At 50.7% G+C, this 14,853-nt stretch overlaps 1 long non-coding RNA gene across 7 annotated transcripts in view; it reads right to left on the minus strand.

Moving 5' to 3' along the window:
• Positions 1-437: 437 nt before the first annotated feature.
• Positions 438-14,853, minus strand: part of LOC123603884 — a 55,999-nt gene continuing 41,583 nt past the window's right edge. For 6 of the 7 annotated variants that reach the window (XR_006715092.1, XR_006715089.1, XR_006715091.1 and 3 more), the window contains 3 exons: positions 7,539-7,649; positions 6,707-6,795; positions 438-487 (listed from right to left, as the gene is read on the minus strand). This is a non-coding gene — a long non-coding RNA (uncharacterized LOC123603884). The remainder of the gene's footprint in view (positions 488-6,706; positions 6,796-7,538; positions 7,650-14,853) is intronic. The other variant, XR_006715093.1, reaches the window with a different exon arrangement.

Genomic DNA, 14,853 nt, shown 5'->3' on the forward strand with positions numbered 1-14,853 from the left:
CTTCAGCCAGGTCACGATCTCGCGGTCCGTGAGTTCGAGCCCCGCGTCGGGCTCTGGGCTGATGGCTCAGAGCCTGGAGCCTGTTTCCGATTCTGTGTTTCCCTCTCTCTCTGCCCCTCCCCCGTTCATGCTCTGTCTCTCTCTGTCCCAAAAAATAAATAAATAAACGTTGAAAAAAAAAATTAAAAAAAAAAAAAAAAAGAATACACAGTTCATGGCAGTCTAGTTGAAAAGGTCCTCGTCCAGAAATTTTGGAAGGTTCCTGTCTCCTAATCTGGTGCTCAACCTTCCCTCTTATGTGGCTTTTTAAAGGTCAGCTTCTGGGGCACCTGGGAGGCTCAGTTGGTTGGGTGGCCGACTTCGGCTCAGGCCATGATTTCACGGTTCGTGAGTTCGAGCCCCGCATCGGGCTCTGTGCTGACAGCTCAGATCCTGGAGCCTGCTTCGGATTCTGTGTGTTTTTCTCTCTCTGCCCCTCCCCTGCTCTCTGTCCCTCAAAAAAAAAAAAAAAAAAAAAAGGAATAAACATTTAAAAAATTAAAAAAAAAAAAAGGTCAGCGCCTGACTCCACCCACCATCTAGGGCCACAAGGGCCACCTCCTTCTCGCCATCCTAACTGGCTGGCACCCTGTCATTCTGTTATTTCACAAGTGCGTGTTCCTGAATGTGTTCTTCTGTCTTCCTTGAAAGCCCTTTTCTGTCTTCAGCAGCCAGCGGGCACCCGGAAGCTGTCCATCTCCCTCCAGCATAAGAGCCCCTGGGTCTCCTCCCTGCAGGCTAGACTTGCTGGCAGGTGGATTCCTCCGCCTGTGGCTACAGCCACTCAGATGCCAGTTCTATGGCTCACGGCCCAAAGGGCAGCCCAAACCTCCCTCTTTTCATCAGCCAGTCCATTGGTTCAATTCCCCACACCAGTGAAGCTCTCAGCCAGCCCAAGGATCCAGAGCTGGCCCGTTCACCCCACTCCCTCTCCTGGGAGGGCAGCCACTAGAATCTTCTGCCTAAATCACCCCCCTCGGCTCTTCTCTAAACAGCCCATGGCACTGGTTTGGGCTTCCTTGCACTGGGTCCGGCCTGAATTCTTCACCCCCCTCTCAAGGCTCCAGACCTCCGACAGCCATGGCAAGGGGACAGGAGAGGGCGGAGGGCAGGCCTGAGTAAAACCCCGAGAGTGAAGAAGGAATTGGGGATTTCGCTGCCATTGTGGTTCCGGCAGGAGACCACATGTGGCCAGCGGACAGGTGGAATAAAGCCTTTGCCTTCTAGGTCCCTAAGTACGTTAGAACCTGGGGCGTCTGTGGCCCACACTTAGCCCGCACTCGCTCCTTTCGTCCCAACACACAATCCCATTTTATGGATGAGATAACAGAGGATGAAGTAGGCAGATTGAAATCAGAGAGGAGTTGTGTCCATTTATCCTTGAAGAATATTGACTGAGTGCTTATTATGTGCCCGTCGCTGTTCCAGGCACTAGGGATAGACAGACACGGGAAGGAGATAGATAAAAAGTATGTCAACAAAGAAACACGTATAGTAGAGTGTCGAGTCATGACAACCGCTCTGGAGGGAAACGGAGCAGAGCCAGGAGGTGCAGGGACACGGCACCACCCCGGAAGGAGGGTTTCTCTGTCCGAGGAGGCAGTATTTGATCGGAAACCTGGACAGAGCGGGAAAGAGCGTCATGCAAAGCTTGGCGAGAAGAACGCTCCGGGAGGAGGGAACAATGCTGAGCGAAGAAGGCACAGAGGCAGAATGAGCTCGGAGGATCTGGGGAGCAGCAAGAAGGCTGGTGCGGCTGGAGCAGAGTGACAGGAAGGGACAGAGGCAGGTGGGCTGGAGTGGGACCAGACCACGCAGGGCCTTGTATTGGTCAGGGGGACCCAGCTGCTGTAACAGCCACCCAAGCTCTAGTGGCTTAACACGTAGAGGTTTGTTTTTCTGCTCATGCAATAGTTCTGTTAGTGTCATAAGACACTGTGACACAGGGCACAGGGGTCTTGTTCCACATACCCAAGGACCCAGGCACCTTCCAACTTGGGGCTCTTTCACTCAGAATCCTCGGTGGATCCCCCACATCTAGCTGGCCGATGGGAAACGCGAGCGGAGAGGCCACGCCCCTGCTCTCCCCGCCCCACCTCCACCCGAGCAAGGAGGCTGAGGCACGTTGCAGGCGTGAGTCCAGGACCCAGAGGAGAATGGAGGTTTTGGTGAGCGCTGGTGGCCTCCGCCGTGAGCCTCGGCGAGGCACTTGGATTTCATTCTACAAGGGGTGAGTAGCTGTCAGGAGGTTGAGCAGAGACGAGGGAAACCATCCAGTTTGTGTTTGAAAGGCTCACTCTGGATGCAGGGAAGGAGGGGCGCTGGAGTAAAGAATCAGCCGGAGTCACCTGGCTAGTTCAGTGCTACAGCCGGAATTTGAACTCCACCAGGCTGGCTCCGGAGGCCTTGGGCTTCGCCCCTGGGTCTGCTGCCTCCCGAAGCATGCCGTGCAGCTGTCAGCTCTTATATGGTTGCAGTAGCCGACCTGCCCACCCGTCTTTCCTGAAAACAGTTCACATGGGAGGTAGAGGACAGGTTTCAGGTAAGTCAGGCCTGGGGTCGAACCCTGGCTCTCTCTGCCCTTAGCAACTACAGGGCCTCTGTTGCCTCGTTCAGCCTCAGTTTCCCAAAGAATGTAGCTCATAGGGTGATTGTGGCCATGAAGTGACGCACTGTGTATGTAGTGTGGCACTGGGGCACAGCGGCTCTGTGCTAGGGGCTCCAGGGACAGTCTTCTAGGTATGCTTCTAGAAGCCTTGGGAAGAGCATCCCTGATCCCCAGTGTTAGGCTTTCCTTTTCCTGGAAGCCTGGGATCCTGTCCCCTGGGCTTAAGGCTTTGCCTCCTACGACCATGCAGAATCCACTGACAGAGGTGGCTACAGTCCAAAGTCCCTGTCAATTCTCTCCAGGGGAAGAGCTTCAGCAAACCCTCCTCAGAAGGCTGCTTGAGCCAGTCTGCAGGGAAGGGAGTGCCCACAAGGGGAAAAGTGGCCCTTAAATCAGGACCAGAGATCCACTTTCCCTCCTGGGCAATTCTGCCTGCTCTCACCCCAGAATTCTCTCACATTCCTTCAGTCCATTCCAGGAAGAAGAAGTTGGCCAAACTCTGCTTCCCCCGAGCTCTCAGTGGGACCTCACAGGCTAGGACCTCGCCAGTATGAAGATCTGGGAGTGAGGCCTTGGCACCAACATCTGAATCTCTGAGCACCGAAACTTTGAACTTTTCTTTTCTTTTCTTTTCTTTTCTCTTTTTTAATGTGTATTTGTTTTTGAGAGAGAGAGAAACAGAGCACGAGCAGGGGAGGGGCAGAGAGAGAGGGAGACACAGAATCTGAAGCAGGCTCCAGGCTCCGAGCCGTCCGGACACAAATCCTCTTGAGATCGAGCCGTGAGATCATGACGTGAGCTGAAGTCGGACGCGGAACCGACTGAGCCACCCAGGCGCCCCCAAAACTTTGAGCTTCTCTGATGCATGATGTTCACAATGATTCAAAGGAGGAAAGCTCCAAGAAGATTCTAAAAAGCCCCGACCTAAACCTCCTCCTGGCTGAGCACATTTTGACATATTGAATAGTGACAGGTAGAAGGAAGAGGGATTCTGACAAGTCTGGGCAGGAGATAAAGCCTGAGGGTGCAGGCTGGGGCGGGGGAGTGTCTGGGGTTGTTCACTGGCCACATTAAGGGGCTGGAGCTAGAGAGCCACAGGAAGGAACTGGGGAGGGCCAAGCAGGAGCATTGAAGAAAACCTGCCAGAACGTTCCCTCAGGACATGCGGAGCTAACAGTTGTGATCTAACAGACAAGTGTGGCTTCAGGGTGGAGAGAAGGAATGGAAGGCCAAGGAGAAGACAAGAGAGAAAGGGAAAGAGGACAGAAGGGGTTTAAAAAAAACCTTGAAAGATAACGGAATTTCAGAGTCCACTGAAAATCTCTCCTACTGCACAACACCAGAAATGGGGGGGGGGCGGGGTGCAAAATACAACAAACACTCTGAAAGATATCTTTCAGGGCGCCTGGGTGGGTCCGTCAGCTAAGCATCCGACTTCGGCTCATGTCATGATCTCACAGTTCGTGGTTTCGAGCCCCACATCGGGCTCTGTGCTGATAGCTCAGAGCCTGGAGCCTGCTTCACATTCTGTGTCTTCCTCCCTCTCTGCCCCTCCCCCACTCATGCTCTGTCTCTCTCAAAAATAAAAAATAAAAACATTTTTGAAATTAAAAAAAAAAAAGCACTGAATTCACAGACAGGTGAGGGCAATCCTCAGGGCCCCCAAATGAAGAGAGAGTAGGAAATAAAGATGCTAAGATGACTGTAGATAGTAGCTGCCCCAGGACATTAGCCCAGCTCCCTAACATAGGGTCTTAAGTTTTAAGATCCACACGGCACTTAAGCAAGGTGGGAAATCGGAATTGAGATTCCAGTGTAAAACCGAAATCCTTTTCATCTGGAATGACCTGGAATGAGGCTGGTGGCCTCACCAGCAAAGAGAGACTGAAGGAAACATAGCCGTCTTGGCCTGGGCTCTCAGTTGAAAAAAAAAAAAGCGAATCTTTCCTGAGAATTTGGGAATCATAGACTCTTTTCTTCTGCAGGTTGGGGTTCAAATGTACACTGCTTATGTGATTTGGAAAACCACAAACCAGGAAGTTTTTTCTCAAAGTCAAGCCAGCTTAGTAGTACCTTGGGGAGCCAATGTTAATCCTCTTGGGAGCCGACGCTCTTAAGCGAGGCCTCCCAGAATTCCCACAGATAAGGACAGCCCACGTGGACATGAGGGCACAACCTGTAACTCCAAGGTACATAAGAAAGCGAGCCTCAATGAGTGAGAATCAGCAGCTAAAACAAACAGCAGAATTAGACCTCCAGACGACCTCAGATATTGGATTTATCAAATTCGGACCAAAAACCAGCAGGTTTGAATTATTTAGAGAAAAATACCAAAAAAGATACAAAGCTTTTACCCAAACGTGATCTTGTGCCAGCTTCCCAAAACCTCTTTGGGATAGGAAGGGGAAGTTGCATTTGCTCCAGTGTTGGATAAAGACTCAGAACAGAGGCCGGGAGATCTGCTTGGGATCACACGTCAGTAACGAGCAGCATCAGAACGTGAAATCCGTGGTCGCCTGCCTGCAAAACCGATGCTGATTTCTTATAAGTCCCCTTATTCTCAATTACATTCTCGAGGGCCGCTTGGATGGGGGGTGGCTTAGCAGTGGTGAAGCAGTCAAGGATCAGTACAGGGAAAGGCAACAGGGATGCATGCCACCATCCTTAGCTCTGACCGTCTGGAACATTGGGTGCGCTCCGTGAACCGTGGAGCCTGGAAACTCCATCCTACTTATCCTAGGAGGTCTGTGTTAGGGTGAGGGAAGAGGTGGAAGAAAGATGGGGGAGAAAGAAAAAGAGGGGAAGGAATAACAAGGGAGGAGAGACACAGATAATGCAAAAGAGCATAATCACGGGGCACCTGGGTGGCTCAGTCAGTTAAGCATCTGACTCTTGATTTCAGCTCAAGTCATGATCTCACAGTTCGTGAGTTCGAGCCCCACGTCGGGCTCTGTGCTGACAGTGTGGAGCCTGCTTGGGACATCTCCTCTCCTCTGTCTGCCCCTCCTCTGCTCATGCTCTTTCTCTCTCTCTCTCTCTCTCTCTCTGCTCCCCTGCTTACTTGCTCTCTTTCTGTCTCTCAAAATAAATAAAATAAACATTAAACAACAACAAAAGAGTGTAATCGCATAAAAGGACTGTCCAAAGGAAAAAGCGAACCTTTGGATTGACAGTTTTCAAAGATCCAGGCTCTGCTAAGTGATCCATTAAATTTTATATCCCCCTCCTCCCTCAATGATAACGTTGTATCTCAGCACATGAGAGCCTATCTAGGGACCACATTAACCCACCTCCCTTGCAGTCAGATGTGACCTTGGGGCTACGTGTTCACGAATAGAATGTGAGCAAAGAGAGGGGCTCCGTTCCAGGCTGGAGCCATAAGACAGAGGCGTGCCTCCAAGAAAACACGGCCTTGATTCTAGACCCCATGGCTGTGGGTCCATAGAGCCACACAACAGAAGGAATCTGGGCCCCTGTACGTGTGCGTGAACAGAGTTGCCCGCTGACCTGGGATGTTACAGGAGAAGGAATTGAACTTGTATCTTCTGAGCCGTTGGGGCTCTTTGTTACAGCAGCCTGGCTTTACCTTACCACACCAAGAAAAACACGCCCTGATACTGCTGTGAACGGGTGACAGAGCATCAGAAACACACATGTCGCATGATGCAAAGCTCTGTAAAATTCTGACACGAACCAAAAGTCCGTGCCGATGGCTGGAAGAATTGGCAGAGATGATGCCCCTGAAGTGTCATCGTCACCTGGGTGATGCTGCGAGGCTCACGGTTTTTCTTAGTTTGGGGTTTTTTTTCTTGATTTTCTAAATACTATTTCACCACCAATGGAACTTTGACTTTTGTCTCACAACTTACAGTACCGATTCCATGGACTTCTGCCACCTCTCATGTTTCTTACCATCGTGAAGCATATTTTTCCCTCTGAGTATTCAAGAGGGCAAATGCTCTTTCTGGGGGTTCCCCTGGCTGCACGGACAGAGGGAAATGTCCCGGGCAGGAGGAGCCCAGCTGGCCTGGGCAGGCAGTGAGGAGTGGGTCTGCTCACCTGGCCCTTTCCACCCCGGGCTCTCTGCCCCTGCTGGACTGGGGCCTCCGGCTGGGTCCCTGGGGGCGTCTTCAGCAGTTACTTTCCTTCTGAAACCAGAAGCGCCTGATGGGTAGACAGTAAGCCCTCCCCCTCCCCCACCCATCCACATCCTCAGCAGAAGGGACAGGAGTGACCCCCACCCAGGGAGGCCTGAGAGTGCTTCATGCAAATCACGCCAGCCCCCATCCCGGGGGGAGACTTTGAAAGGCTCGCCCCTGTCCCCACTGAGGTGCTTGGGACACAGTGTCCGGGGCCTGATAGTGATAGCCCTTTCGGGAAACAGGGCAGGTCAGAGCGGGAAGGGCCTTCCAACACTCCTTGGTCCAACCCCTTCAATTTACAAAATGGGAAACTGAGGCCCAGAGAAAGGGAGTGACTTCCAGGCAGGGTTTAAGTCTCAGCTCCTCAGCAAGAACATTTTTTACCAAACCCCGCTAGCTCTGTACAGATTTGTGTTGGTGGCCTCTTATCCATGGCATGTATTTTGCATCCAAAAAGCAAACCACACGCAAATATCCCACCCATTCTCACTGAAAATACACACAGTCCCTCTAAACGCTGACCCTGAGCTCATTAAAACCAAGATGCTCTGGCTCTTGGGAAGGAAGATCGACCCCCACCGCCCCGACACATACACACACACCCCACCCCTGGCGTAGCAGAGGCAGACTCCTGCAGGGATGGCCCCGGGATCCCTGGGGTGGGGGGGTGCTGAATGTGCCCCCCACAGCACACAGGAGGAGGCCCTACAGCTAGAAGCCGCTGCCCTGGATTCTGGCCCCATCGATACCTGTTTGCTGTGTGGCTATGGGGCCCTCACGTGCCCTCTCTGAGCCTCAGTGTTGCAGGTGAAAAGTCTCAGCGCAGGGGTGGTCCTGATGACATTCTGGGATCGGAATGGCTGAGGAAAGAAACTTTGTTAGGTCCTCAAGTGGGCAAGCAGGACTCTGCTCCCAGACCGGCCCAGCCCAGGAGGGCGCAGAGAGAAGAGCCAGCTTTCGGGTGGGAAGAGGGAAGACGGGGTCCCAGCTGCCCTGTGCAGTGGCTCTGAGGTGGTTACGTGGCAGGGACAGAAGCAGCTCGTTGGGCGTGGTCTGCTAGCACCTCGCATGGTCCTGCCTGGAACTGAGCGGGTCCTCATACAGGGACGCCTTGCCGGGGTGAAGATCCCCCCTCCGGCTAGGGGTGAGTGAACCCTGGGCAGACAGAACCTTGGGGTTCCTTGCGCTCACACACTCGTTTCCTGCTTCATCCGTCCTCTCCTAGAACAACCTGAGGAGGCTGTGAGTCCCGGCTCATCCAGCCCTCCCTTCCTCCCTCCCCAGTGCCAGCCAGCAACCCCGTGGCGGGGAGGCCTTCCCTGACTCTGCACCGCCTGTTCCCAGGACGGGGCTCCTGCTGCCTTCTTCGGTGTGGACAATTACAACTTCTCATCACACAGCAATGCCCACCCCCAACCCCATGTGCTTCTGATGCAGCCCAGGAGTTACAAGTTCTCGGGACTAGGCTTCTGAGTCCTCTCCGTGAGTAAATGCACCCACGTGATCACAGCAGCCAAGCCCAAGGCCCTTGCCATGGTTCCCCTGGGGGGCGGGGGAGGGACCTCGTGTCACCCAAAGGGGCACGGGAGGGGGCCTCCTGGGAACCGCCAGGTCTGAACAAGAGGATGATCGGAGTTTCTGGCTTTGATTCTGTTTCTGCCTGCCTTGCGTTCAGCCGTGGCAGCCTGCTCCCCGAAGCCCCGCGGGCTGACTCAGAGGCCAACCGCCTCTCTAACCGCGGGCTTCTTCAGTTCCAGGCCGCCCCCCACCTGCCCGGGCCCCGGGCCCTCCCAGCTGGCCTCCACCCCCTCGCCCTCCCCCGGAAGGCGATTCCTGTCCAATCTCCGCAAGGAAACCTCCTCACAGCTTTGATTTTGGCTTCTCTTCCCCAAAGCCTCATCGTGCTCTGCTTGTCTCCCCGCCAGAGTAGTTTCTTTAATCCTCTCTGCCAGGAGGCCTCTTTTCTTCCCTGCTCCGAGATTCTCTTCTACCCCTGCTCTTCCTCCTGCTCCTTCTCCCCTTTCTCTGCCTCCTCCACCTCCCCTTCCTCCAGAAAGCCCTCCTTGCTTAATTGGGAAGGGAGAAAGAACACCCCTGAGTCATCTGTAATTGTCCAGCACCATCCCGCCTTCTCCGCCAGATGCTGCAAGTGGCTGGGGCCAGAGAGGCAGGCAGGGGGCCCCGCCCACACTCACTGCCGCCCGGTAAACGGCTTCCTTTTTGGAATTAGTCAGGCTCTTTCTAAAGTTCATACAGAAAAATAACCAAGCAAGAATACGCAGAGATCTTCTAAAAAAGAACCGTGAGGGGGCCTAGACCTACCAACTATTTAACATAGTATAAAGCTATGGTGATTAAAACAACACGAGTAGGGGCGCCTGGGTGGCGCAGTCGGTTAAGCGTCCGACTTCAGCCAGGTCACGATCTCGCGGTCCGTGAGTTCGAGCCCCGCGTCAGGCTCTGGGCTGATGGCTCGGAGCCTGGAGCCTGTTTCCGATTCTGTGTCTCCCTCTCTCTCTGCCCCTCCCCCGTTCATGCTCTGTCTCTCTCTGTCCCAAAAATAAATAAACGTTGGAAAAAAAAAATTAAAAAAAAAAACAAAACAAACAAAAAACCAAAACAACACAACACGAGTAGACAGATCAAGGGAACAGAAAAGAAAACTCCAGAATGGAAACAAATAGTAACAGCAAGTTGGTCTCTGGTGAACATGGCGTCTCAGATCATTGGGGATAAGACGGGTTATTTATTCAATGGCGTGGAACAAATGGACAACGGAGCTGGATGCCTGTCTCACACCTTGTACCACAATAAATCTCAGACGCGTTAAAGGCACAAACATAAAAATATGCAATCCGTAAGATACTGTCAAAACATACTTTCAATGAGTTTGGAGGAAGGAAAACCTTTTGTTTATTTTGATTTATTATTTTTGAGAGAGAGAGAGAGTGCAGGGAAGGGGCAGAGAGAGGAAGGGACAGAGGATCCAAAGCAGGCTCCGTGCTGACAGCGGCAAGCCCAATGAGGGGCTCGAACTCATGAACTACGAGATCATGACCTGGGCCAAAATTGGAGGATCAACTGACTGAGCCACCCAGGCCTCCCAGAATGCCTTTAAAAATACATTACAAAACCTAGGGGTGCCTGGGAGGCTCAGTCGGTTAAGCGTCCGACTTCAGCTCAGGTCATGATCTCACGATTTGTGAGTTCGAGCCCCGCGTTGGGCTCTGTGCTGACAGCTTGGAGCCTGGAGCTGCTTCAGATTCTGTGTCTCCCCCTCTCTCTCTACCCCTCCCCTGCTCGCACTCTGTCTCTCTCTGTCTCTCAAAAATAAATAATAAACGTTAAAAAATTTTTTTTAAATAAATAAAATAAAGTACATTACAAAACCTAGAAACCATAAAGAAAAGGTTTACAAATCTGACTACATAAAAGCCAACATTTCATCCATGGAAAAAAAAATCCCATAAGTAAACCACAAACTGGCATCTCTTAGCACAGGCAAAGGGATTGTTTTCTTAATATGTAAAGATTCCTCCAAATCCAAGAAAAATGAACAACAATCCAGATGCAAAACTAGCAAGTAAAGAATATAAATGGTTCACAAAGAAGGAAGAACAAATAGTTCTCAGACACATGAAAAGAGGCTCAACTTCATTCATAAAAGAAATGCAAATTAGCCTACAAGGAGACAGCATTTTTTTCACCTAGCAAATCAGCAAAGATAAAATATATTTGCCAACACACTTTTGTATATTGCTGGTGAGGGTGTAAATTGGTACAATCTCTAAAAGAGGCTGTCTGACCATATCAAAATTAAAAATTCATATGCCTTCTGACCCAGGAATTCTACCCCTAGATATTTATCCCAGAGATTAAGAACAGAAGTGAATTTTTGTAGGGCTAATGTATTGATGCACCTCTCATAAAACAAAAAATTGGAAAATGGCCTGAATGTCTAAGTAGAAGGTTAATTAAATGAATCAGCCTTAAGATAGAATACCAGCAACCATTTAAAAAATGTAGCTACTCTCAGGGCGCCTGGCTGGCTCAGTTGGAAAAGCATGAAACTCTTGATCCTGGGGTCATGAGTTTGAGCCCCATGTTGGGTGTAGAGATGACTTAAATAAAACTTAAAAAAAAATGTTTTTAATGTAGCTACTCTTAAAAAAAACGTAGCTACTCTCTATGTGCTGATATGGAAAGATCTTCAAGTAAAGCAGAAAGATTGAGGGGCAAAAGAGTGTGGATAGCACGTTACCTTTTCGGGAAGAACAAAAGTCATCTGCCTTTATCGACATAGACGGTCTCTGGAAGGATTTGTAAGGGAGTGGAGCGGTGGTTGCCTGTGGGGTGGGACTGAGTATGGGAAGTCACAGAGGCACTTTTCATGGGATACCCTTTTGTAAGTTCTGGATTTTGCTTTGATTCTAACCAATAAAATCGTTAAAACAAAACAAAACAAAATAAAGCAGTTCGGGGGCACCTGGGTGTCTCCATCAGTTAAGCATCAGCTCAGGTCACGATCTCGCGGTCTGTGAGTTCGAGCCCCGGGTGGGGTTCTGTGCTGACAGCTCAGAGCCTGGAACCTGCTTTGGATTCTGTGTTTCCTCTCTCTCTCTGCCCTTCCCCCACTCGTCCTCTCTCTCTCTCTCTCTCTGTCAAAAATAAACATTAAAACATTTTTGAAAATAAAAATAAAAGCAAAACAGTTCTTTCTACAGTCTAAGTGAGCTTTCCTGTCATGGTTGACCCTTGTTTCTTGCGGGTCATGTGTTGTTCTTCTTGTCTCAAAGCCCACCCTGGGAGACCATTCCCATCCCTCTCCAAAAACCTAAAAAAAAAAAAAGGCATGCATTTCCCATGGGACCCTACCCCCACCCCCGCACCCTCATAGCAGGTACATGAAGCCCTACTCCACTGGAGACAAATGAAAAAGTCTAGCTGTCCCCACCCTGTCCCCCATCCCCAGCAATTTCCATACACTCAGCTGTTTCAACATATGGGCAACATGAAGGCCTGGACAGCACTTCAGATTAGATTCCTGTGTGTGTGTGTGTGTGTGTGTGTGTGTGTGTGTGTGTGTGTAGGGGATGCTTCTGGAGGGAATGAAAAAAGGGAATCTAATTACATCAGAAGGAATCTTTCCAGCTGAGAAGAGCCTCCTCCCCAGTAAAAAATGAAAACGTTCTCATGGAGCTTGAGATTGCCCCAAGGCGTCTGGCAAGGTTCCTGTTTGTCTTGGAAAGCTGTCCCTCCTTCCAACCAGCAGGTCCTAATCCCTAAACTCTTTGCGGCAGCCACCCAGCCCGGGGCCGGGGTGCAAGATGGCAGCGGAGGGAGGGGAACACACAAAGACAGGCAGCGTGGTTCCCAAGCCTAACTGAGCATCAGAATCACCTGGGGAAACATTTAAAAATACAGATTCCCAGGGGCACCTGGGTGGCTCAGCTCATGATCTCGCGGTTTGTGAGTTCGAGCCCTGCGTCGGGCTCTGTGCAGACAGCTCAGAGCCTGGAGCCTGCTTTGGATTCTGTGCCTCCCTCTCTCTCTGCTCCTCCCCTGTTCACGCTCTGTCTCTCTCTCTCTCTCAAAAATAAATAAACATTAAAAAAAAATTATAAAAAAAAATACGAATTCCCAGGCCCCGTCCCACCTACTGGAGCAGATCTTCCACAGGGTAGGGCCAGGGATCTATATTTTAAAAATATTTTTCTAGATGGTTCTGATATAGCCCATCCAAGAGGTGCTGTCTGGGGCCCCCGATCCAGGCCAAGCCGCTTAGGGAGAAACGGAGTCACAGAGAGCCACAAAGAGCTAGGCTCAACGCGTTCTATTTGCTGTGTGACCTCAGGCAAGTTACTTAACTTCCCCGAATCTCCAGATCCTCATCTTTAAAGGGGAACTAAGGTCAGCTCTCCATGGGGTGACTGGGAGAAGTCATCTCATCAGCAAAGCGTGATGATATTTGACAATCCTTGAGCTCTACTGATGTGTGAGTCACTGCACTGCGCCCCCTGCAACCATTACCTCCTCTAGCCTCCAGGACAGCCCTACCCGCCAGTGGTACTATAGCCCCATTTTGCTGCTGAGAAAACTCGAGACTCAGAGAGGTTAAGCAATTTGTTCACGGTCACACAGCCAACCTAAGAGCCAAACCCAGAACTGGAGCTCTTAACCACCACATCTAGAACTGTCTGTCAGCACAGTCCTAGCTATTGGTAATAGGAATATCCTGCCACTGTCCTCAGAGCAGAGAGCAAAAGGATGTGGGTGGGGAGAGCACGTCCTGGTCCCCAGGAGGCTGAGGCTGATACGGGTCACTGTGGCCCAGTTACGAAGGTGAAAATAGTAAGTATGTGCTTAAAAAAAAAAAAAAAAAAAGGCGTGGTCCCTGCTTCCGCCAAAGGTTCCTCCGCCTTGGCTGGTCCCCGCCTCGCCTTGTCCCCGCCTGGTGGCATTCCATTTTCAGTTTCTGTTGTGAAGAGTGATGGCGTCGCCTAGGTGGGAGCCTGGCCATGTTACGAACACCAGGTGGGGACAGGCTGACCCAGCCTGGCCTCAGGCAGTGCAGGCAAGTGGGAACCTGGCAGAGGCCTGCGAAACCCAGGCTGTCACTCACTGCCCTACACTAATTGCTTTAATTAAGATGCAGGGCTGTAGGTCAAAGGAGCACATGATCACGGCTGAGGCATGTAAACAGGATCTTAAATTAATTTACAGGGAGGGCTCCTCTTACTGACATTAGCGGTCAGGTCTTTAGCCTGGGATGAATGCGTTCCTGGACAAGAGCTTTGTCCTGACGGAGGCTCCCGAGTGGAGTGGGGGCCTAGGAAAACTGTTTGGAAGAGGTGTGACTGGCACGTGGTCAGGAAAAAAAACATCAGCCAGTGACCGTAGCAAGGAGAAAGTTACTGTCTTTTTTTCTTTTTCTTATATTTATTTTTTTTTTTAATTTTTTTTGATGTTTATTTATTTTTGAGAAAGACAGAGACGGAATGAGAGTGGGTTGGGGCAGAGAGAGAGGGAGGCACAGAATCTGAAGCAGGCTGCAGGCCCCAAGCTGTCAGCACAGAGCCTGACGCGGGGCTCGAACTCATGAGCTGTGAGATCATGGCCTGAGCTGAAGTCGGACGCTCAACCGACTGAGCCACCCAGGGGCCCCAATATTTGTTTATTTTTGAAAGAGAGAGACAGAGAGTGTGAGCAGGGGAGGGGCAGAGAGAGAGAGAGGGAGACAGAGGATCTGAAGTGGGGCTTGAACTCACGAACGGTGAGATCATGACCTGAGCCAAAGTTGGAAGCTTAACCGAAGGAGCCACCGAGGCGCCGCGGACGTTGCTTTCGTCCCTACTGTGCACCAGGTTCATTCACATTAAGAACTCTGGGTCATCCCCCAGCAATACGGACACAAGTAGTGTGCTCCCCATTCTGCAGATGGGGAAACTGAGGCTGAGAGTCAGCTCTAAATCTGGGCTATGATCACAGAACTAGATAAGCAACAAAGAACAGGAAGATTAGTCAAGACCCCCCATGTCTGTCAAGTGCTTTATCATTCATGTTTTTACCTATTACGAAATCCTATAGCATAGGCGTGTTTATCACCATTTTACAGAAGAGAAAACTGAGGTCTGGAAAGCCTGAGGTCCTTGCTGGCAAGTGGTCTCTCTTACAGCAAAAGTCACTCTCTTTCCTGGGTACCTCAGAGTCTCGGATCGCAAGGAATCCGTGAATCTACACTGTATCAAACAATAATGGAATAAACACTACACCTTTTATGTTTGCGTGCTGCTTTTCAAATTTTTTAATGTTTATTTATTTTTGAGAGACAGAGAGAGACAGAGTGTGAGCTGGGGAGGGGCAGAGATAGAGGGAGACACAGAATCCAAGGCAGGCTCCAGGCTCCAAGCTGTCAGCACACGTGGGCTCGAACCCACGAAGCGTGAGACCATGACCTGAGCCGAAGTCAGATGCTTAAACAACTGAACCACCCAAGTGCCCTTGTGTGCTGCTTTTCAAATGTTCACCATTACTATATTGGATAAAATATATAGTAAAATATAA

The sequence above is a fragment of the Leopardus geoffroyi genome, chromosome E1 (assembly GCF_018350155.1).
Source record: "Leopardus geoffroyi isolate Oge1 chromosome E1, O.geoffroyi_Oge1_pat1.0, whole genome shotgun sequence".
Lineage (NCBI taxonomy): Eukaryota > Metazoa > Chordata > Mammalia > Carnivora > Felidae > Leopardus > Leopardus geoffroyi.